At 56.8% G+C, this 24,572-nt stretch overlaps 1 protein-coding gene across 1 annotated transcript in view; it reads right to left on the bottom strand.

Annotated features, from left to right (window-relative positions):
- Positions 1 to 15,302, bottom strand: part of PRR5 (proline rich 5) — a 53,471-nt gene extending 38,169 nt beyond the window's left edge. The window contains exon 1 of the mRNA XM_018048891.1: positions 15,264 to 15,302. The gene's annotated coding sequence lies outside the window, so the exon portion shown is untranslated. The remainder of the gene's footprint in view (positions 1 to 15,263) is intronic.

Genomic DNA, 24,572 nt, shown 5'->3' with positions numbered 1-24,572 from the left:
TGGAGAAGGGCATGGCAACCCACTCCAGTATTCTTGCCTAGAGAATCCACATGGACAGAGGAGCCTCTGGAGGCAGGCTCCAGTCCATGGGGTCGCAAAGAGTCAGACATGACTGAGTGACTAACACTTTCACACGCTGAGACAGAGAGGTGAAAACCAGCAGCTGGGAGATACGACACCAGCAAGCAGGACGATGGAGGGCGCAACTGAGTCCTTCCCAGAAAGCCAGAGGTCTGGGGGTGGGGGGGCGGCACCCCTAATAAACGGGCAGCTGGGAGAAAGATCTGCCTGGTGACAGAGAGGACAAGAAAACTTGTCTCTGGCCACATGAACTTGAGGTAGGAAAAAGCCTGTACATCTCCTGAGAATCTGTAGTCAAGGGTCTGCCTTCAGACTGGGGTGGGTTAGGCGGGAGGAGAGAGCCTAAACTGATTGGCATAGCAGTGGCTCCACGCTGTGCCAGCCCTAGGCTTCTAGGCAGAGCAACCACAAAGCTGCTCTGGAGGGGCAGGTGCACAAGCCAGGCCTCTGGGGTTTCCACGGATAAAGCCTGGATGGAAGTAACCTCATGGCCCAAATTATACAACACACAGGGAAACAGGCCACCACGAGGCAAGGAAAGCAAACACAAATGTCGGGGTGAAATTCCTAGAACTTCAGCCAAGAAACTATTGGAAAGAGGCTGTAACATGAATTTAATGTAATCAAAGACAAAAGAAAGAGTGAGTAAGACACGATGTCATAAAATCCGGGGCTGTTGCTGAAGCTCCCAAACTTTGCCACCTGATTCAAAGAGCTGACTCACTGGAAAAGACCCTGATGCTGGGAAAGATTGACGGCCAAAGGAGAAGGGGGCGGCAGAGGAAGAGACGGTTAGAGGGCATCACCAGCTCAACGGACGTGAATCGAGCAAACTCCAGGAGACAGTGGAGGACAAAGGAGCCTGGCGTGCTGGAGTCCATGGGGTGGCAAAGAGTTCGACACAACCCAGCAACTGAACAACAACAGCAACCCACTTACTGGACACCTCCCCAGGTGTAAAATGGAATGGAGACGCCTACGCCGCCTCAGCGCTGATTTCCCCGTCCTGCCCTGCGTCCCGCAGTCACTGTAAGAGCGCCCACCAGCTCAAGGGCCTGGCGTGTCTAGGAGGGTATTAGATACCAAGGCCCACTTCTGTCTGGGTCATGCTGAAAACATCTGAGTCTGTACGGAAGAGACAGTTTCATGGTAAATTTGAGCTTTCTGTTGCTCCATGCCTAACAAAAGCCCAGTTGCGAGAAATAATATTCATGATCTTGGTCCAGAAGATGCATTCCCCTCCATCACCCCAGATCAGAGCTTGTCAAGACAGGGTCCTGGAGCTTTCCAGGATCTGTGAAGCCTGCATCACTCCTGAATGTGAGTGTGCTTTTACTGGAAGGGTGTGGGGACACAGGTGTGGTATTCATGGGCTTCTCTGAAAGGGCTGAGATCCCCTCTTAAGGCAAAGCCGACGAGTGAGCATGGCCCATCGTATGGAGCATCTCTGTTACCCAAAGATTTGGAATGGAGGCGGGAAAACAGCTGTTCTTTTGGCCAGGCTGTGCGGCATGTGGGAGCTTAGTCCCCTGACCAGGGATTGAACCCGCACCCGCCACAGTGGAAGTGCAAGAGTCTTAACCACTGGGCCACCAGGGACATCCCGGAAAAAGGACAGGGAAGCCTGGCGTGCTGCAGTCATGGAGTGGCAGAGAATCAGACCCGACTTAGCAACTGACCAGCACCACCGCATGGCTCAATGGCAGACTTGAGGCGAGATCCTCATATTGAAGATAACACAGGACACTGCAGTCATCTCAAGGTCATGGACCTCACTGAGTCCTCCTTGCAGACCAGCTGGGGGGTCCCTCTCCGTCTCCCCTGCAGTTAGGAGAGCCTGAGTGTCCAGCTCCAGACCCTCGGGCCTTGGATACAGCCAGTCAACAGGAGGACTGAGATGCTGCTCACAACATCACACTGGGAGCCCTTACAAGGGTTTCTAGGAGGATTGTCCCTTGGGTTTCATTGCCAGGAAAGGCTCTGTTTTCATCTTAAGGGCATTATAAATCTAGTGAGTGATCTTCTTTCCCTCTTTGCTTTGGTTGCCAGGAAGCTCACAGTTAAAGGCTCACAGTCCCTGCTCATATAGGAACTTCCTTGGTGGTCCAGTGGTTAGGACTCAGTGCTTCCATTGAAGGAGGCCCAGATTTGACCCCTGGTCAGGAACTTAAGATCCTACAAGCCATTGGGCATGGCCAAAAAAAAAAAAAATCAGTCCATACCTCACATGTGATCTCTTGGTATGTGTTTGTTTTTTAATCCAGGAACATCTTGATAATGATGATAGCCATAACACAACAACAGGTATTATGAGCATTTTCTAACAGCCAGGCACAGCCCGGAGGGATGGACATGTACAGTCCTGCCATCCCAATGCCCTCTCATGCAGGTTCTGCAGCTCCTGCTTCACGGACAGGGCTGTGAAGCTGCAGGAGGGGTGCTGGCGGTCCCTGTGATACCCGAGGGGTGAGATCAGGGCAGTGGGGCCTCAGACAGGGCATCTTCCCTGTGGCCCGCACAGCAGGGTGGCAGCCACCATCAGACTCTGCTTCCTGGGGAGGGACTAGGGGTGGGGGTGGACGGGGTGGAGGGGAGCAAGGGACTCGGACAGTTCCACTCCCAGAGGTGTCTGGAGGGAAGGGACACTTGTTCCAGGCCCCTGGGGTCCCTGAGCCTTCCGCCCTCCTTTATACTCCCCTCCCGCGTCTGCAGTTCCTATACGTTCTGGTTGATGAACTTGGTTTAAGTTTGGCAACTGACACAAGCAGCTCAGAAAGGGCATTTAACAAAACCCACCTGGCCCTCCTTGCCTGCGAGAAAAGCCGGTCAGTACTGTAAACACGGGAGGAAGTAAGAGAAGGGGATTCCGATAAAGGATGCTGCGTGGCCTGGCTCCAATGCTGCCTCCCAGGCCCTCTGCACACACCCTGTCTCCCAGGAAGCCAGGCCCAAAGGTCCCCGGAGTTTATGTAGCCCATCTGTCCATTTTACAGACAGAAGGACCGAGGCCTCGAGAAAGGGCATGCAGGGTCACTCCCAGAGCAAGGACATCCTGACGTGGTGAAAAGGCTCGAACACTGAGGTCCTGCTGGGACCTACACCCTCCCTCCTGGGGCACCCCACTCAGGTCAAATTCACCCTCATTTTTCCAAGGAGGAAACTGTGGCCCCAGAGGAACAGACCTGCCCAGCTGCATGGCAGGCAAGTGGAAGTGCTGAGACTGAGCCCAGCTCAGACCTGGAGGCCACACACCTCACACTGTCACTCTGGAGGGACCCCCCCACCCCTCTGTCAAGTCATTAGTACTAGTGAGCACCAACGCAGGCCAGAGCCTGTCCCCAGAGGCTGCCACGTTCCCCCTTCCCTGGAGAGTCACAGGAGGCCAGTAACAGAGGAGGCAACGGGTGGAAGGTTCTGGGACCCCTGAGGACCCTGACGGCCTTGGGGAGCTCTGACGAGCCACCAAGAGGCAGTGACATTTTAAACAGGCCTGGAGGCACGACCTCGCCCAGCAGGGCCAGGCGGGGGTGCAGACTGGGTGGCAGGAATTGGGCTGAGCGCGGTGTCGATGAGAACACTGGCTGAGCCATTGGCAGGCAAGGGCCCTGTGCTCAGAGGGGCTCTGGGCTCTGGAGGGGACAGCACATGGCCCCATGGGCAGAGCAAAGGCAGGAGGTGGCCTTCTGGGGTGGGGGTGTTGTGTGTGGGCTACGGCTGGTGCTCAGATGGGCAGGGTCTCTCTCCAGGCCGAGGCGGAGGGGCATCACAGGGGAGGGAGCGCAACATACAGGGCAGAGGACGGAGATGCAGCCTGGGGAGGCGGGAACCAGAGCTCCAGGGGCTGGGAGGGCCGCGGGCACCACGGCGCCGCCTTGGGGTGCAAGAGGGGGTTGGGAGGGGAAGGTTTCAGGAAGGACCCCGGGGTGAGTCTTGAGTTGCCCAGGTATTCTATAGGGTGACCACCCTGCTCATGCCCCGAATCTGGACTATCCAATAACGGCCTGAGCTCGGGATTCCCGCCCCGAGTTCCTACGTTGCTTTCCCAGCGGGGGCACTTAGAGTTGAGCCTGAGAAAAGTCAGTGTCCCCCCGCCCCGAGCCACAGGGGTGCCCTCCAGCCGCCCTCTGTCCTGCTCACCTGTGACTGGGGACGGGGGCTGCCCCCCGCATTTCTGGATCTGTAAGTAATGAATCTTGTGACTTGGCTGTCTCAGCGTGAATGTATCGAAACCGCGGCGTCAGGGGTCCCAGGCCTCAGCTGGATGACTTGCCAGCTGCACTGGGATCAGGGAAGGGCCTCCCCATGGGTCCACAGGTTGCCCAAGTGACCGGGCCTAGGCAGGGGGGCATAGCCCAAGGGGGCCGGGCCAGAGTGGGCGGAGGGACACGGTGCCCTGGCATCTATGCCCCCTGGCAGCCTCCCACTGGGCGTGGGAGGGCAGCCCTGCCCAGCACCCGGCCTGACCCCCGAGCAGCTCCTCACTCAGGTCTTGGCAGTTTCTGTTTTTGAGTCACGGAGGCCCGGGCTCTTTCTCTGTGGTTCCTTGTGTGAGTGGCAGAGGGGGTGGGGACCAAGGTGAGAAGTCTGCCTGGGAGGGAGACTGCCGCCTCCACTGCACACCACCTGGCACCTCTTGCACTGGCTGGGCCCTCGGGATTTCCCCAGACTCGGGGGCGGGGGCAGGAGGGGGCTCTCCTGGGCTCTGCCGCAGGGATGAGACAACAAGGAAGCAGCCAGTCACAAGCGCCCAGCCCCTCCCAGGGAGGCTGTCCCCTGAGGGGTTGTCTGAAGGCAGGGGAAGGGAGCCGAGAGCCTCCCTACAGCCTCCCGAACAAATGATAGCAGAAGTCAACGTCCTGGTGGAGGGTGCAGTCCTCAGAGGCCAGGTCCAGTTCATGTCCACATGCTTGCCCCTCTCTGTCTGGGATAACTTTCCCGAGGCCTGGTCTGGTGGGCCAACTCCTATGCATCCTGCAAAACCCTGCTCAGAATGACCTCCCCCACCAACATCTTCTCCACAAGCCCTGCCCCACCACACACAAGTGTGTTTGAAAGGCAGTACTGTCCAGGCCACCTGCTGCAGTGGCACATTCCCCAGAGGCTCAGAGAGTGAGATCCCTCACTGATTAAGGACACGCTCCTGTCTCCTTCCTTAGCTGGTTCCTGCAGTTCCAATCTGGCTAGCAGTTCAGTACTCTCCACATAGCAGGCCTGTCTGCACAACATTCCCGGGTTGAGGGGCAGCTTGGCAGCTCTCTTCACTGAGGACACGGAGGCTGCAAGGGCCACACAACTTGTCAAAGGCCGTCTGCACTTTCCTCCTTTCCGCCCAGTAAGCACTTCTTGAGAATCTAATGTACACATACCAGCCCCTGAGCCAAGCATGCGATCTGAACCTGACCTCGGCCAAACCTGGTACCCTGTGGTGGCCTCAGTGTCTGCTTGGCCTCGTAACTGCTCTGGGAGGGAGCTAGGCTGTGGGGGAGGGAGGGAAGTTGTTCTCACTCTTCCAGCAGGGACGGAGGCCCACACTGGGCACACGGCCAGGCCCCTGAGGGGGCGGGCAGCCTACACTGGCTCCTCTGCCTGCCTTGTTCACCCCACTGACACCCGCAGGGAGCAGGGGACCATCACCCTCTCCTGGTGGAAGCAATGGAAGGAAAAAGGTGGGCCCTGGCTGGGGCCTGGGCGGGCCTCTCTTTCGCCCCTTCTCCCCTCTTGCCCACCCATGGGTGCCTACAGCACCTGCCAGAGCCTCCTGTGTCAGCAAACATGCAGGGAGGAAACTCATCTGAGCTCAGCGACAACCCCCACACCCACCCTGCCCTGCACCAAGGCCTGCAGCCGACAGACCAAGGTGATGGCCGGTGACCTTGACCGTCAGTATGGAGGCCTTTCCTCCGTATTGGCTGGTTCTTCTCTGCACCTTCAGGCAGCTCAGAGGGCATCTTACTTGCATGGGCCCTGCCCCCACTGTGGGCCCCCGTGTTCCCACTTGCCTCAGCTTGCTGGACCCAGAGCATTCAGAGGCGGCTCCCTCTTTGACCCGCCTGCCTTGTTTCTGCCCCCGGGGCGCACTGCCCATACTCCCCTGGGCCCACATCTGGGGTGGTCCAAGCTGACGTCCTTTGGGCTGCTTGAAGCTCGTTCCCATTGGTCTTAGGACATCAAACTCATGTCCCATTTCTGTGGGTTCTCTTGAGAGCCCTGTCTCCAAGGTGCCTCCCATGCTTACATCTGTCCCCCTAACTCGCCATCCTGGGTGATGCTCCAACCACAGGAAACAGAAATCCTGGACCTAGTGAATGTCAAGGGCTGGACTTAACAATTAGCTCTACGAAGGGCGCTCACTTGGTCCAAGACACCACGTTCTAATCCCCACCCTACAGATGACAAACCGGAAGCCCAGTGACGAGCAAGGGCTGCAGGAGAGAGGCCAGCCGTTCCGAGCTGGGCTCTGGGGACAAACAGACCTAGATCTGAAGCTTGGTCACTTATTGCGCTTGGCCTCACTTTCCCCATTCTGTAAAGTGGGGCCACAGCCCGGCCAGCCCCCTAGGGTCCCTGTAGAGGTAAGGGTCATGGGGGCTCCTTAGCACACCATGCCTCCCCTCGGGGCGGGGGGCTGGCGGGTGGACCCCCAGGGGAGGCAGCCAACTGTGACTCTAGCAGGGGCACACACCCTCCCCTGCCCCTATCACTCAGGATCTGGTCCAGCCCCTTGCCGCGTCTCTCACCATCCTCAGCTCACCCTCGTCCAGGTCCAGCCAAACAGCCCTCCCAGCCCCAGTGCACCTGCCTCCCTAGCAACTGCCCTGCACCACCACCCCCAGCAAGGTTCCAACTTCACAAGGCTCTTTAAGCTCCTGCTGGAAGATGCCCTCCTCCTCCAGGAAGCCCTTCTGACTGCCCTGCGTCCACTCCAGGCACAGCCAGGAGCCTCCTCTGGGCTTCCCTTTGTGACAGCTCCATCACACCCTGGGTCTGAGTCCCGGCAGCCTCCCCGATCAGGCTGCGTCAGGTCAGTCTGTTGATGAAGGACTAATTCTCCATCAGACTGAGTGTCCCAGCAGCAGGGCCTCTGTCGCCCCGCAGGGTTCATCACAAAGCTTTCAACATACACGTAAAGTCACTGAAAGAACCTGAGAAAACCAGAAAAAACACGAAATAGTTGGAAGAGGAAACAAACTACCAGAGAAAGTTACTGCCCTCATCTCAGTGCATTTCCTCCTGGTCCTTTTTTTTTTTTTGCTGGGCTGTAAGTGCTGGATACCACCGTGAGCAGCCCATAAACGCAAGCCTGCCTGCTTCTCTTCCATGAATAAAAGCTGGGCTTGCAGAATGGACCTGAGGCCTGACGGAGGGACTGAGTCTCTCGGGGTCATGCAGCTCCAACAGGAGGGGCCCAGCCCTCCTGACCCCCAGGGCTCTGCACACCCTGCCCCACAAGTCTCAGTCCCGAAGTCCTTATCACCTGCTGTGTAGTAGAACATCCATCATCTGTGAAGACCAGGAAGATGGGGGTCCCCACAGAAACACAGCAAGTTCACACGCGGAGCACATGTTACAGGTTTGCTACCGTCTCTCATGACACATTCCTAAAGCTCCAATCCAGCTGTGATGTCGATCACTCGCTCACTTGTTCTTCAGACGCTCCTGGGGTATGCCAGCCCTAAGCTGAGCCCTGGGACCCAGAGATGAATCAAGCAGAATTCTGCCCTTGGAGCCCCAGGCTGGCGGGAAGGAGACTGGGGAACAGGTCCAGCGCTAGATCAAAGACAGGAGCAAAGATTCCAGAGCACAGGGGCAGAGGAGGGGCGTCTACCCACTCTGCCTGGAGTGGTCGCAGGGCAGTCAGAAGGGCTTCCTGGAGGAGGAGGGCATCTTCCAGCAGGAGCTTAAAGAGCCAAGAAGAGCCCCCAGTGAAGAAGTGAGGAAAAGAATCCCAGACAGAAGAAGGGCAGGAGACAGTCTAGAGGGAAAGGTGGACAGCAAATGAGAATACGAGATGACCTCTGGGCAGTGACCCCAGAGGAGCGACCCCAGGAGATGGCCCCAGCCACCCACGGGGCTCCCTCGCACAGCTGCAGGCAGCGAGTGTGGCTCCTGGGGCCAGGATTCTTCAGAACCAGGCTTGGAAGAATCTTCCACCTTCAACCATCGGATCTGCAAGGGCCTGGGGCACTGGCTATGGGTTATTTCCTGGGAGAACCAGCTGCAAGGCCTTCCGGGATCTCTCTGGAGACCAGACCTGTCCCAAAGGCCAATGGATGCTGTCAGGCCGACGTGAAGATGTGATGGAGCACAAGGACACGGGTGCGATCCTCGTTTGAGAAAGCAGGGTGTCCCCTACCCCCTTCACAAATGGGAGAAGGAGGCTCAGAGAGGTGGAGCAACCCGCCAGAGGTCACACAGCACGCAAGCAAGCAGTACGTGGGCCCAGGCCCAGAATCCAACTCTCTCTGGCTCTGGGGGGCAGGGCCCACCACAGCCCCAGTGTCCCCCACCGGTCTCCAGGCCTGGCCACCACACCCAGAATGTATTTTATGAATGAGCGAACAAAAGAATCCGCAAGCCCCATCCTTCTGCCCACAGCAAGCAGGAGCCGTCTGCTACTGTTTTTGTTGGTGCTGTTACCCTGCAAATGAAAAGCACAAACCCGAAGTCACAGCTCGGTGTAACCTAGGGGTGAGCAGAACATCCAGGCCCTGGCGCGGGGCTGGATGGGAGTCGGGCACCTCGGGGGAGAGATTGGACAGCCAAGGGCCAAATATGTGCTCGCCGCCCTCTGCCTGAGGCCTGCCCCGTCGCATCCCTGCTCTGTGCCTCGGGGTCTCCGTCACTAAACGGGGGTGCCAGGGACCTACCTTGCCAGGGGCAGTGAGGACTGAGGAGCTGGGGTCCTGTAGGGGCGGGTGCAGGGGGACCCCGTCCGGTTGGCCGCCTCTGCCCGTGACCCTGGCTGCCAAATGAGCTCTGAAACTCTCAGCCCTAACCTCGCTGGATGCCCGGGGCGCTGTGGGCAGCCGAATGGCTTACGTATTATGAGGCCTGCATGTGGCCAAAGGGCAGAGGGGCTGAGGAGGGCACAGGCAGCCGGCTCACCGGGCTCCCCTGTGACTCAGCGGAACTCGACAAGGCGGCAGGCCCGGGGTGAGCCGCCTCCAGCGGTACCCTGTGCAGGGAAGCCCAGCCGCCAGCATCTCTGATAAATATTTTATCACTGCTCACAGAGCAGGCCCCAGGAAGGTGCCTGCAGCCTCTGATCCCGCAGAGCACCCGTTCCTGCCTGGACAGAAGGACGTGGCTGGGTGAGGAGTGCAGGTGGGGTCAGGAGCCCAGATGGCTAGCTCATTCCCGCCCTGGCGTCATGTCAGGTCAGCTCAGCTCAGCAGATGCACTCCCCCAACCCGAGCCTTACTCACACTCTGCCCCCCACTGTGCTGGGTGCTGGGCTCCGCCCCACCCTAGAGAGCTCCAAGGGTCCTCTGCAGCACCCCCAGAACACCAGCACTCTACCCCTCGGCCTGGTCAGACGGCCCATGCTGCCGGCCGAGTGCCACTGCCGCCTCCTCCAGGAAGTATTCCTGGCTCTCTTCTTCCCACAGTGTGGCCTTGGGCAGGGCCATCACCCTCTCTGAGCCATGTCTAAAATGGGGCTGATGATCGCCACTCATGGACCAGGTAAGACTATGTAAGCGAAACATCTCCCAGCTCTTCGCCCACATGGAGACTCATTTTTTTGAAGGGGCCTGAATGTCAGGAATGAAATCAATAGATACAAAGGAGTATGTCTAGGAGTGGGAGGCCAGAAAGTACGGAGCCCTCCTGCTTGCAGGGCTCCACAATTTAACTGGGGAGATAGGACCTAAATAATAATAATAATAACAGCAGCAGGAATAACAGCTACCATATTTCAAGACCCTGCCACTACCAAGTAACTGACATCACAGCCCTTCATTTACTCCTCCCAGGGGCCCTGTGACGGGAGGTTCTTACCCCTATTTCATAGCAGAGCAGGAACCTGAGACTCAGAGAGGGGCAGGACTCTGCCCAAGGTCACACAGCTCTGAGGGTGTGACCTCAGGGTCAAAATCTGCTCTTCACATTACTGTCCATGTGGATACCACCAAAAGGGGATGGTCCAAGTCAGATGACGGATATCACGCAGCCAGTAAATCGCCACTCTTGAGAACTAGTGGACTTTTGAAGGAAGGCGGGGGAAAACGCTCATAGGATTACAGTTAGTGAAAAAGAACAGGATCGGGGCTACGTGTGGTGTGATGACGTCATGGGAACATAGTTCTACATCAAGACGCGTTTATTTAAACCAGACTGGAAACGATATACAAAATGATGATGTGCAGGGGACAGAGTTTACAGGTGAAACTGGGGCCTATTTTCCAGACTTTGTACAACACGGCTATGTGGGTTTTATAATTTAAATTTTCCTTAGAAATAGGGCTGGTCCACTGCAAGGATTTATTAGGCACCTTGTGTCTGCCCTGTGCTGAGAGTTTGCTCCTCACTCAGCCTCATATTGGGTCTGTGGGAGGGATGATCATCAGACCATCTTCTTTTCTCACCATTGTGAGAAAAGAAGAACCTGGGAACACCCTTCCACCTCTCCACGGTTGGGCCTGCCAGCAAACCCAGCATGGCCAAAGTCAAGCTCAGGTTCTTCTCCCATGTGGAGTCTCCTGTAGCAGGGACCGTCACCACCACCCACTCAAGTCCTAGACTGACAATCAACAGGAGCTCATGAAGTAGTGAGCTCCCCGTCACAGGGAAAAATCAAGCAAGGGGCTTCATAAATCTCTACCAAGAAGTGGCCTCAGTAGCTGGTTTTCAGTCCATCTTAATCAGACCTAAAGCCTTACCACCTGTGTGACCTTGGACAAGATCCTGCCCTCCCCATCTGATACAATGACCTCAGGAAGCCCCAGAAGGTTAAATGAGGGCAAATACAGAAGATGCTTTCCAGATACCTGTCAAGGGCTATACTGACTATTACTATTTCCCAGCATTACCTATCCACCAGGGGAAGCTAGGTAGTGCAGATATAAAAATTCCCATTCCACAGATTTGAAAACTGAGGCACAGAGAAGAAGCCACTGCGGACTCAAACGGGTGTAAGTGGCTCTAGGCAAACTGATTTTGCTGGAGAGACTGGCGACACAAAGAAGGCCTTTAACCGGTCTAGCCGACAGCACAGAAAGCAAAACTTCAAGAACCTGCTAGAAATTAGCAGGACTCCCGCTGCGGCTGGCGAGCCCATGTTGGCAGCTCCTGACGGTGAGGTGTCTTGGTGACACTCCCTCACCTTAAGGCACATAGCATCGTGGAAAGCAGCAAGCATACCTCAAGCCAGAGACCCAGGGGTTTGAGCCCCAGCGCTGCCTCTTGCTGCCAGGGTCTCCGGGCAGCTCTTGGCCTCTCTGAGCCTTAGTCTGCCCATCTGTTAACTGGGCATGGCCACGATTGCCTTCTGGGTTGGCTGGGATGGTGGGTGGGATGGTGCCTGGGGAAGACTTCGCACAGGGCCTGGCACACAGTTAAGTGCTCAGGGAATGGCCAACCCCTCCTTTGGAGGTGAGTCCATGCTTTGGAGTCAGAATCCCGGAGGGCAATACCTGTCATTGCAACAAACCACACAGATTTTCTTGATAACCTTTTCAGAAGGGACTTGGCCCCAGCCCCTTCCCACTTGCCTCTGGGTTTGGTCGGCGGTAACTCAGTAGCAAATGTGTCCTCGGTCCCCTCTGCTCTCCCCAGAGGGTAGAGATGGGGGCTGGCATCACTCGAGGGCTTCCCCACACTGGGTACTGAGGGGCCCTGCACACGTTTCAGCCCCCATCGTCATCACGTGACCCCAGATGTGGGCTCCAATGCCAACATTTACACCGATCCTGATAGGAGGTCCAGGCCGGGCCAGCCTGACTACAAGCCACTGTCACTGCAGGCCCATGTCACTGTGCAGTCAACCACGCTGGGACAGGGCACCCGGTCCTTCTGGGGCCCTCCCCTGGAGCCACGTCGTCCTCACGAGCACCCTGGGTGGCAGGCGCTGCCATCAGCTCCACTTCACAGATGAAGAAACTGAGGCACCCAGAGACGTCTGGTGACTCGCCGACGTCACACAGCTGGTGAGAGGAGACACTGAGGTTTGAACCCAAGCAGCCTGTCTCCAGAACCCAGGTCTTCACCTAAGCTGAGTGTTCCAATCCACGCTACGCAAATGAGAGCACTGAAGCTCAGAGAGGTTAGGCAACTTTCCTGCAGCCACACAGCTATAAACTGTGCCAGGTGGACCTGGCCTTCAGGTCTCCAGCCTTTGCAGCCCTCCATCGGCCCCTGCTGGACCCTCCTCCAGGGCACCCAGGACCTTGCGTCTGGGGTCAGAGCCAAGTCTTATGGGCAGTGCCATCCAGGCTACTCCCCTGAGACATCAGGATTCCTGAGTCACTAGAACTCTGCTCACACCGACTTCAAAGCCCCCGCCCCCCCCCCAGGTGCTCCCCCCACTGAAGTTCGACTTTGAGACATAAAAGAGGGATGTGGTTAAAAGAAAAAAAAAAGGTTATACTGTCACCAGGAAGTCACCTCCTTGTCCCACTAACCCAGGTTGTTATCACAGCCCACAGTCCTAATTCACATCTCCCGACTCCAACGCTGGTTCTCCTCCGTGTCCGTATCCCTCAGGGCCACCCTGGGCCTTGGGGTGAGGCTTGCCCTAGGACGTCTTGACCCCGATTTTCACCCGGAGGACCACTGACAGCCCATCTGAGCCAACAGATCCCCAACCAGCTTGTGTCTGCGGCCTCCCCCTTTCTGGGTGGGTCTCTCTGCCTCCCTGGGGACCATAGCTACCCAACAGGCCTGGAGAAGGCTCTGGGGAATGAAGGCATGAGTGAATGACTTTTTCTGTCTCTCTGGGCATCTCGAGAGCTCTACTCCCCTCACAGATGTCCCAAAGATGATTTTGTTCACATCCACGAATGCCCACCACTGGGGGCACCAGGCTAGGGCCCAGGGCTTTCTCCTTCCTCTTCCACCCAGGCTCGTCCTGGGTTTCTGCTCTCCTGACTCTGCCAGGGGTTGCCCGGAAGATAAACGTGCCGTCTCCCAGTGCCTGCCTTGAGCAAGAGAGCTGGCACAGGCACCCAGCCGGATGCCATTAAGTGCCGCCCGACGCCGTCCAGGCAATTCCGCGTGGCCATCCTCAGGCCCTTTTAGCCGCCCGTTAGAAACCAAAACCCCATTAGCTAACAAACGTTTCTGCACAGATCACTTTCCCTGCTGATGAGAAATTACGTCCATGTGACTGTTCCCATCGCCAGACAGGGAGAACAGATGAGACACAAGGAGTCCCAGCCACTTGCATGATGGGTGCCCACCCCCCAGCCCCACAGCTGAGGTGTACTTTTGCTGTGCCAGGGCGTGGTGCCCCTTTGGATCCCGACCACCCCCTAGGAGTTGGTAATGCTGTGGTTCCCAGTTTCCAGACAAGGAACCTGAGGCCCACAGAAGCTGAGTGACTTGCCCAGGGCCACACAGCCAGCCAGTGGGGGTCCTGGGATGCTGATCCAGGCCTGCTTGGGTTCATAGCATCTGCCTCACCTTCGTTAAAACAATGCCTCAGAACCCCAGCCCATTCGGCAGTAAAGCTGCTGAGGAGGCCGGAACCTCCTCTGATCGATTGGACTTGGGCTCAAAGAGGGCAAGTGGCTTGCCCCAGCAAGGCCATGCCCCTAGGATGGGCTCCTCTTGGGTCCGCCCCACCGCATGCCAGGCAGAGGGAGCCATGTGACCTCGTCTGATCACCCAATGCCACCACCCAGCGGCGCTCACACCTGACGGTGCATCAGAAGGGGGCTGAAGCTGTAAAATGCAGATGCCTGGTGCCCCATCAGAGGTCAAGACAGGAGCCCAGGGGTCAGCATTATATTAAGCACTGTCGTTAGACAGGACGGTCTAGAGTTGCCAGCCTCTCCTCCCAGAGCTCCAGGAAGAGTCGGGTTGGGCCTTGCAGCAAATCTGAGTGGCCACAGGGAGCTCCCCTCTCCCTCCAGATGCAGTCCAGGGACTGGCCTCTGGGATCCCGGGGTGCAGCTCCGGTCTCGCCAGGAGCATACCTAATCACCTGGACCCGATGGCCATCCCACGGGGTCCTCATGACAGCTGCCTGCAGCTCTGACCGCCGCCCCAAGCCACGGAGGGGGAAATGGAGGTCGCCCTCAGGAAGTGGCCTGGCCGAGCAGGGCTGGACCACACCCTAGGACCCGGGGACCAGGGACCCTCCCCCGCCCCAGCAAGTTCTCCCCTACCTCAGCTCCATTGGGAAAAAAAAATCTTAGAAAGCGGTCAGGCGCTGCTCATGCCAACCGGGTCCAGGGCATGATCTGATTTTGCCCGAGGGCAAAGGGTCCAGGGTCAGATCTGATTCCGACTGGGCAGGTCTGCCTCAAGTGCCACCTCTCAAAAGATGGGAGGGGGCTCCCCAGGTGGAGGGCACAAGGCTCTACATGCTCCTGCTGGAGGCAGGAGGCCCTCTGCCCTCAGACGTGCCTGCTGCCCCCAGCCCACCCCCACAGCTCTGCAGGCCAGCTCCCTGCAGGAAGGTGGCGGCAGGCCCCGGCCAGAGGCCAAGGGGTGGGGCCCCCGCGCTGAGCCAGGACAGGGCTCAGAAACGAGGTGTCTCCCTCCCTCGACCATCTTTGTTTGCTCTATTAAGGGGGGGCAGTGGAAAGAGAGGGGAGAGCTGAGAGGGGGAGGGGGCAGTGGCGGGATGGAGTGGGTAGGGCGATCAGGAAAGAGACAGCTGGACGAGCTGCTGGACGGACATGCAGAGACCCACCTACAGAGACAGAGAAACTCAGAGACAGAGAAGCCGGCGGAGTGGGGCGAGGTGGGGGCGGGGGGGCGCGTCCAGAGAGAGACTGCGAGAGACGAGCTCCGAGGTCCCGGGAGACCGGGGTGGGAGAGGCTGGATCCCCAGCCAAGGGGACAGCCCGACCCCCACCCCACCCCGTGTCCCCGCACCCGACGCGACACGCGCGCGCGCGCGCGCACACGCCACTCCGGCGGCGCCGCCCGGGCCCCCCAACCCTCCGAGGGGCGCGCGCGCCTCCCCCGACCCTCTCCCGAGGCGGGGGCCTCCCGGACCCGTCGCCGCCGCTCACCTTGGTCCCCGCGCCGCCTCCGCCGCTGCTGCCGCCGCGCAGAGCCGGAGCCCGGGGCCGGGGGAGGGGGCCGCGGTGGCCCCGCCCCGCTCCGCCCCCAGGGCCCGCGCAGGGCGCCCGACGCGGCTGCGGCCACCCGACCGCCGGGGCCGCCGGAGGGCGGCGGGAGGCGGCTGCCTGGGCCGCGGGCACGCCCACCCACTGCGGTGGCCGGGGGGCCGGGGCCCGCCGGAGCTGGCAGCCGCGAGCCGGGGGTGCCCTCCCCGGATCCCCCCCATCCGGGTGCACTGCGCAGGCTGTGGGCGGCGCCCGCCGGGGAAGGGGGCGTCCCCGGCCACCCGGGCGGTCCCATCGGATCTCCAGCCAGTGATCCATCTCTCCTCGGCGCTCACCCACGCCCACTGAGGGCCCCCTCCCCAAGTCGCAGCCTGTGCGGGGCACTGGGAGCTGAGAGGAAAGATCAGACGCTCAGATTCAATCCCTGCCCTGGGGCTTGGGGTTTTGCGGGGGGTGGAGTGGGGCCGTGGGGTGGGGCAGAGAGGGGAGGGATGGGACAGACAAACTCTTCCAGCATCTAAATATCCCAAGGCTTCCAGTCGTCAAAGAGTGGGCCACTGCTTCATGGGCATCAGCCCGGAACGTAATAGAAACTGGAAATTCTCGGCCTCACCCAGACCTACAGAAACTGGAAAGGGAGCCTAGGAACCTGGGATTTAGCAAGCCCTCCTGGTGATTTCCCAGCTCCCAGGACGTTTGAAAAGTTCCCCTGCGGTGGAAATAGCCAACACCCCAATACCCCACACCCAGCCCTCTGCACCCAGCGCCCAGGTCCACACTCCAGAGTGTCTAGAAAGGATTCTTTTCACCTTCACTTAAAGACACTACCCTTGTCTCCTTTCTGACACTGTGTTGGGGGGTGGGAGGGACTCCTGGACCAGAATTCTCTGGCAGGGTTAGAGTAACAGGCAGTGCTGGTTGGAAGCCGAGTCACTGAGCGCTGCCAGGGCCAGGCGGCCTGGCTGGGGTGGGCTGGCAGAGATGGGTACCGGTTTTTGTATGTTTTAACCTGTAGTGATTGTTGTGAAGTTTTGAAATGCAGTTAAGCAAATATTTATGTCCATGTTCAGGACTAAAACATCTTTCCCATCATTTTGCTGGTTGCAGCTAAGCCACCCAACTCCCAGAAGTAGTGGCATAATGGGGCCAATCGAACGGCAGTCATTCCTGGTGACCAAGTCCGGGAGAGGGAGTGTGCTGAAGGGGTGCTCCAGGGCCCTGGGATGAGCACCTCTGCCTGGGCAGCAGGCCCTGGCATCCCTGAAGGAGGAGGGGGTATCAGGATGGAGGGGCCGGCTGAGCAAACACATGGAATGTGCCCTGGGAGTTTCTAGCATGTTTTCTGGACTATCTAACATTGCCCCACCCTTCTCTTCTCTTCTCTTGCTTCCTTTTACTTCTTAGTACTTGCACTTGGCATTACATTCTGCAGTGGGTTATTTCTTTATTATATAGTTTGATTGTTGTTGTTTAGGCACTAAGTTGTGTTTGACTGTTTTGCAACCCCATGGGCTGTAGCCCACCAGGCTCCTCTGTCCATGGGATTTCTCAGGCAAGAATACTGGAGTGGGTTGCCATTTCCTTCTCCAGGGGATCTTCCTGACCCAGGGATCAAACCCTCCTGCCTTGGCAGGTGGCTTCTTTACCACTGAGGCACAAGGAAGCCCATAGTTTGATGGTAGAATGTAAATTCCCTAAGGTGGGGCTTTGTCTCTTTTCTTCCTCCAAAGGGTTCCTGGTGCTTAGCGCAGTGTTTGGCACTTGGAAGGTGCCAGATAGATGTTTGTTGAAAGAATGAGTGGATGAATGACCCCACAATGAGCAGTGCCAGTCATTCCTCACTTGGGGCCTCCCTTGTCCCCCCTAGATCCAGACTCTGTGCCAGTCCGGTGGACTGCATCCCCTACTGATGCCTGTTTGGGTTTGGCCAGTGGAGACAACAGCTGGAGATCAGAGGGGGAGGGAGAGAGGATGGGGCCTCTCTTCCTATTGCCACGTGCTGCGCATGGGCACCATCTGCTCACCTCCATGACTACAACTCTGGCCGGGAAGCCCTCTGTGACTAGCTCCCACCAGCTTCCGCTGGAAACATTATTTCCTCTGCTATTGATAGTTCTTCCAGCCCCAAGGATGGCGGCAGCTTCCTGCCATCACTGGTCTCTGGGCGCTCCTGATCCTGTCACACCGCGGTAAGTAGTCCCTTTAGTCACGTGACTTATTTGGACCACCTGGGGCAAATTCTGTCTTCAACTGGGACCAGAACTAGAACAGACAGACATTATCTTTGCCACTTTACAGAAGTGGAGACTGCGGAGCAGAGAGGTTATAAAACATGCCCAGCCAGAGATCCTAATAGATGCCTGGCCAAAGAAGATATTCAAATGGCAAACAAGCATATGAAAAGTACCTTGCATCCAATATTATTAGGGAAATGCAATACCACTATGCGATACCATTATATACCTATTAGAATGGCCAAAATCCAGAACACTGACATCACCCAATGCTGGCAAAAACGTGAAGCAACAGGAGTTCTCACTGACTGCAGATGGGAACGCAGACTGGTGCAGCTACTCTGGAAGACCGTTCATTGGTTTCTTACAAAATGAAACATACTCTTCCCACACAACCCCCACTCCCTCTTGGCTCAGACGGTAAAGCGTCTGCCTACAATGCGGGAGACCCGGGTTTGATCCCTGGGTTGGGCAGATCCCCTGGAGAAGGAAATGGCTACCCACTCCAGTACTCTTGCCTGGAGAGTCCCATGGACAGAGGAGCCTGGTAGGCTACAGTCCATGGGGTTACAAAGAGTCGGACACGACTGGGCAACTTCACTTTCACTTACCATACAATCCAGCAATCACTCTCCTTCCTTGGTATTTACCCAGAGGAGCTGAAACTTAAGTTTGTGCAAAACGTGCATACGAATATTTATAGCAGCTGTAGTCATTTTGCCAAAACTTGGAAGCAACCAAGGTGTCCTTCAGTGAGTGGATAAACTGTGGTATAGCCATACAATAGAATGTTATTCAGTGCTAAAAGGAAAAGAACTATTAATATTAAGCCATTAAGAGTCAGGAAACATAAATGCATATTACTAAGTGAAAGAAGCCAGTTTGAAAAGGCTACATCCTGTGTGAGTCCAACTTGATGACTTTTTGGAAAAGGCAGAACTATGGAGACAGTATGATCAAAGGTCACCAAGGGTTAGGGGGAGGAGGGATGAACAGATGGAGCACGGAGGATTTTTCTGGCAGTGAAACTTCTCTATGATGTTGTCATAGTGGATACGTGTCCTTATAGGTTGGTCCAAACCCAAAGAATGTCCGTCCCTAAGGCCAACTGTCAACTTCGTGTGATAAGGAGGTATCAGTGTCAGTTCACAAATCGTAACAAATGTACCACCCTGGCCTCCGATGTTGACACTGGGGGAGGCTCTGCAATGTGGGGGCAGAGAGTACACCGGAAATCTCTGTACCTAAATTTTGCTGTAAACCTAAAACTACTCCAAAACAATAAAGCCTTTAAAAGATATCCTGGACCACACGCAGTAAGTGACGAGAGAGCCAGTCGTCCCAACCCAGGACCCCCTGGTTTAAAGTCTGTATCTGGCTTTGGGGGATTTTGAGCTCTCCTTTGAGGGGCGCAGGACTGGAGGGTAAGTGTGAAGGGGTCCCAGGTTATCCAGAAGCAGTCGACCCCCAGAGCCCCATCCGCGTCCTTCAGCTGCTGGGTGAGAACTGAGCGTGTCCCTGGGCCTGGCAGGAAACCCCAGCCTGCACATGTGTCTCCTCTGAGCTAATCTGCAGGTCACATGAGGCCGTGGGAAGCCGCAGGCGGCTCAGGTGAGGCCCCAGCCCTGCGGTGGCCGCCGACTTTCCGTTTCCTTCCCCGCCCTCCGAAGGAGGTCAGCCCTGCCGAGTGCCGGGTCGGCCCTAGTGTGGAAGGACACAGACTCTGCAGAGCCTCAGGCTCCTGTCTGTGCAGTGGGGGAGGGTCGCACTTGTCAATTTGTTCTTTCACCTATTCACTGGCTGATTGAGTCACTGAACATCATTTAGTAAGCTTTTGCTCACCGCCTGGCGTGGAAGAGGCATGCTTAGCAGATCTAAAGCCCTGAGACTTCTTTGGTGGTCTATTGGCTAAGACTCCATGCTCCCAATGTCAGGGGCCTGGGGTTCGAGCCCTGGTTGGGGAGCTAGCTCCCACGTGTTGCGACGAAGATCAAAAATCCCGCGTGCGGCAACTAAGACCCAGCACGGTCAAGTAAATAAATAAATATAAATACCAAAAACAACCAAAGCCCTGTGGAAAGCTTAGCTGTCTGATGGGTGAGTCTTGCTATCTCCAACACTGCCCCTGTGGATCTGGGACCCCTTCTGGAGTCTCCAATACATCCCACTTGGCCAAGAGGGGGTTTGGTGTTTTGTGGGATGTGGAAACAGCCCAAGGACTCCGAGGGCTCTCTGAGCCTCTTCTGCATGGGGCAGACCCGGGAGACACCTATCCAGTGATGGCAGACAGGGAGATGGAGGCCAGCAACGTGCAGTGACCTGCCCTGCATCGCACTATGTGCCGGGCTTGTAACGGCCCCCATAGAGGTCCCCGTCCCAATCCCCAATCCCTGTGCAGGTATCGCCTTTCATGGCCAAAGGAACTTTGAAGATGTGATTCAGGAGCTTCAACTGGGGAGATGATTCTGGTTACCCAGTGGGCCTGATACCCTCCTAAGGATCCTATGAGGAGCAGGCAGGAGGGAGAAAGGGTGCTATGGCAACAGGCACAGAGAGATTGGAAGATGCTCCCCTATGGCTTTGAAGACAGAGGAAGGGGCCACCAGTCATGGGATGCAGGAGGCCTCTTAAAGGTAGAAAAAGTACAAGATGAATTCTTCCCTAGACTCTACAGAAGGCATGTGGCCCCGCTGACTTCTGGCCTCCAGAACTGTAACAGAATAAACTTGTATTTTAAGCCTGTGGCCGCCTGTAGCCACGGGAAACTAGCCTAGGCAGTGAGACCAGGACTAGAAGCCAGGTTTCCTGAAGCTGAGTTTGGCTTTACGATAGCCTGGATCCCTGTCCTACGGGCTTCTGTCCAGGGACTCCTGGACAGGAGATTGGCTCAGTGCTTTAGGATTAATCTTCCTCTCATGAGGTGCTTGCAATGGTACAAGAATATTATACACATAAGACTGTAGCCTGCCTGGCTCCTCTGTCCATGGGATTCTCCAGGCAAGAATACTGGAGTGGGTTGCCATTCCTTTCTCCCAACCAGGGGATCTTCCCAACCCAGGGCCCGAACCTGGGTCTCCTGCATTACAGGTGGATTCTTTACCATCTCAGCCACCAGCGAAGCCCATTATACACATAAATACTATGGAAGAAACGAAACGCCGTGAATGTCCCCAGTTTTGAAGCCTCTGGTGCATTCAGGACTTTTCCTGAATGTTCAGGGGGGCCGTGCTCCATGCAACTCTCCTCTTTTTCTGGGGACCCCTCCCTCTCCAGAACAAACAGCCTGCCCTCCCGCAGAACACGCACTTGCACAGAACACCGACACCAGACAAAGCTCATCAAAAGCAGCTTGGTGATCACTGAACACGATGACGGTATGAACATCGGCCAGGCCACAAAATGATCAAACCTCTCCCTTCCCGGCTGCAGGAGTGACTCCTGGAGCCAGGCTCCCCTCCCTGTGGAGAAGGTTTGCCAAGACTCCTGATCATAGCACCATCCGCCCTTCCTGAGAAGGTCCAGTCTGGGACGCAGACCCACCAATCACCCAGCACACGCCCAGCGCCCGGAAGTCCTTTCTTTCAGGCGCCCACGGCTCCCAGGCACGTCCTCTCTCTAGGCGACAAGCGAGCCACTCACCCTGTTTTCCCACCGGGGTGCTCCTGGCCATCTTGAGGGGGGCTTTGGTAGTGGGGACTCTCTCCCTGGATCACCACGAGACAGCCCCCTTCTTCGACCCTCAGACTGAGAGAGACAGGGCAGGACAAGTTGTGAGACGTAGGAGCCGAGCTGAGGCTGTGATGACGGGGCCAGGCTGGCTGGGGGTGGTGACCCGGCCTGGGCAGTGGGTAGACTTGCCAGGTGGCCAGGGGGGTGGGGGGCTCTGGCAGAGAGCTGCAGCCTCCGGCTCTGCACCCGCTGGTTCCAGCTCCAGCCCTGGAGGAGTGATCTGCTCCCAGCCCTGGCCCCAGCTGAAAGCCGGGCCTCTCTCTGCCTGGCTTCAGTCTCTCTGAAGACTTGGCCCGGCTTGCTGGCCACGGTCACAGAGGCCGAGTGTGGTTCAAGTCAAGGAGTGTTTTCCACATGCCTCGTCCGTGTTAGGTTCTGAGTTTGGGCCCAGATGCAGGGGGTAACCCTGAGGACCTCTGAGGTGGGGGCAGGCGAACCAGACCTGGACATCAATTCTGCCAGCTGGTGCCTGAGGATTGTAATACTGTTGATGCTGTTCAGTCACTAAGTCGTGTCTGACTCTTTGTGACCCCGTGGACCGCAGCACGCCAGGCTCCCCGGTCTTTCACCATCTGACTCATGTTATTGAGTCCGTGATGCCATCCAACCATCTTATCCTTTGCCGCCTGCTTCTCCTTTTGCTCTCAATCTTTCTCAGCATCAGGGTCTTTTCCAATGAGTTAACTGTAATAATGGAAGTCCAGAAAGGGCTCTGGGAACTGGACGTAGGGTACCACCTCCTTCTGGGAGTTCAGTGAGAGCTTCCCAGCCCTGCCTTCCCACCCCTAGGGCAGAATCAGGCTTGGGACTCTGGGACCAACACACATCCCACAGGCTGGAACATCACACAGGCCTTGGCGCCTGCCTTTGAGGGTCTTGGGCTCAGTCCAGGCACTGAGGGCTCCTGAGAAGGTGGGCTCAGAGCACCCAGTCTGCCAGCCTTGTGGGCCAGACCCCTCCCCGTGGGAACAGCTCTGACCCACGAGTGCTGTCCCTCCCCCACGCGGATGGGGAGTGAGAAGGAAAACTTGGGGATGAAAGGGTCTGTGCTGAGGCCTTTCACAAGCAGCCAGCCCCCCATCTGCACCTCTCCCCCCAGCGCACACTCTAAGAAGCTGGCAGCTGGCCCCCCTCCCGCAGGCCAAGCACCCAGGGCCAGCAAGCAGCCTTAGTGCAGCCCCGCGGTCCTGCCAAGGATGTGTCTTCAATTGCTGCTTTCTGATTTGCCAGAGAGAATAAGTCTGGCTTCTGCAGGAAACCCAGACCCAATTTGAATTTGCCTTGAAAAAGCTCTGCAGAAACAACGTCTGTGGCCCTTTCCTCCCAGTTCAGCCTTCCTGGGACCGTGCCCCACCCCCCCCCCCCCGCCGCCGCCCAGTGCAAGAAAGAGCACAGGCCTCAGTTTGGGGGGTGTTGGGAGATGATGCAGGGTTTCAGGCGGATGGTCGTGTTGCTGGCACACAGACGGGCTGGGACCTCTAGGACAATGCGGAGTGAAAGTGGTGACAGTAGATACCTTGTCTCTTTCCTGGCCTTTCGGGAGAAGCCTCAGTCTCCCCACTCCCCCTGTGATGTTAGCTGGAAGTTTTCTTGCAGTTTCTTTATTCGGTAGGTGAAGTTCCCTCCTATTACTATACTGCCAAGAATCAAAAAAATTCTTTTCAATCATGAAGGAGTTTGAGCACATGCTTTTGTGCATCAATTGAAATCATCCAATATTAAAATATTTTTTACTGTTAATGATATGAATCATTGATTTTGACTGTTAAACCAACCTTGCATTTCTGGAAAAGAGCCTGCTTTGTCACAATTTATTATCATTTGTATATCTTGTTGGATTGATTTGCTAAAATTGCGTTGAGGATTTTGCATGTGTGTTCACGAGCGACCCTGGTCTGTAATGTTTTTTCCTCCTTTTTCGATTGTGCCATCGGGCATGTGGGATCTCAGTTCCCTGACCAGGGATTGCATTGGGAGCGTAAGTCTTAACCACTGGATCGCCCGGGAAGCCCCTGTCTTTTTCTTATAAGGGCCTTGCCAAGTTCTGTTATCGTGATAATTCTAACTTGTTAAAATAAGGTGTTTGTTTTTTCTTTAAGTATGAACGGGTGCAAGGGCTTCCCAGGAGGCTTAGTGGTCAAGGGCACACCTGTCTTTAGCTGCAGGAGATGCAGGTTCAATCCCTGGGTCGGGAAGGTCCCCTGGAGAAGGAAATGGCAACCCACTCCAGTATTTCTGCCTGGGAAAGCTCACGGACAGAGAAGCCTGGCTGGCTACAGTCCGTGAGGTTGCAAAGAGTTGGACACGACTTAGTGACTACATAACAACAAGAAGCGAGTGCGAAACCAGGAACAGGTCCGCAGACCGGTCTCGCGGCGTTACAGCGAGAGCGAAACCAGATGACGCACAGGGACGCCCTGCCCCGCGGCGGAGCTCAGCCAAGGTTTAGAATGAATGAACACATAGTGCCTGAATTGAGGGAGGAAGCCAGGCAGAGATACTTTTCTTACAGTTGAGCTAACAGGACCAGGGAGACCTGGGTAGGTGACGCACAAAGGGTCAGCGCATGAGAAACCTAGGGCTTTGAGGCCGTGGACCTTTATCCCGTGTCCACTGTCTCAGGGCCCATGAGATGGCAGAGACTTGGGGAGTGGGCAGTGCTGAAGAGGAACGATCCTGACACTTGTGAAATGTTGAACCAGCAGGGAAGATTTTATCCAAGACCACTGCAACAGGGAAGAGAGACTAGGCTGAACTCTGAATGCAACAGATGGCTGGGGACTTACAACCGAGGAGGGGGTAAGGGGGTGAGTGGATGGAAGCTCACTAAGAGACATCAAGGGTAGGGTGTTCCTGCTACAGCTGGGCTAGGCAGGCCCAGGACAGGGCCCAGAGGCGAGGCCTGTTGGGGAAAGTGGCTCAAAGCAGCCTGTCTCAAGGAGGCAGTCTTTGCAGGAGTCCTGTCTCCGCTGCCCGAGGAGCACCTCGTGCCCGAGGCCAGGGGTGGTGACCCTGAAGAGCCACCCTGAGCCCGAGGCCAGGGGCGGCAGCTGGGAGGAGCCACCCACGCCCGAGGCCAGGGCCGGCGGCCGAAAGGAGCATCCTGAGGAGCGGTGGCTGAGCAGGCACAGGAGGACCTAGAGGAGCTATCCCACGTTGAAGGTCAGGAACGGCGGCGGTAAGGAGATACCCCTCGTCCAAGGTAAGGAGCAGTGGCTGTGCTTTGCTGGAGCAGCCGTGAAGAGATACTCCATGCCCAAGGTAAGAGAAATCCAAGTAAGATGGTAGG

The sequence above is a fragment of the Capra hircus genome, chromosome 5, assembly GCF_001704415.2.
Source record: "Capra hircus breed San Clemente chromosome 5, ASM170441v1, whole genome shotgun sequence".
Taxonomy (NCBI): Eukaryota; Metazoa; Chordata; class Mammalia; order Artiodactyla; family Bovidae; genus Capra; species Capra hircus.
The sequence above is the reverse complement of the archived record's forward strand: the minus strand, read 5'-3'. Positions and strand labels throughout refer to the sequence as shown.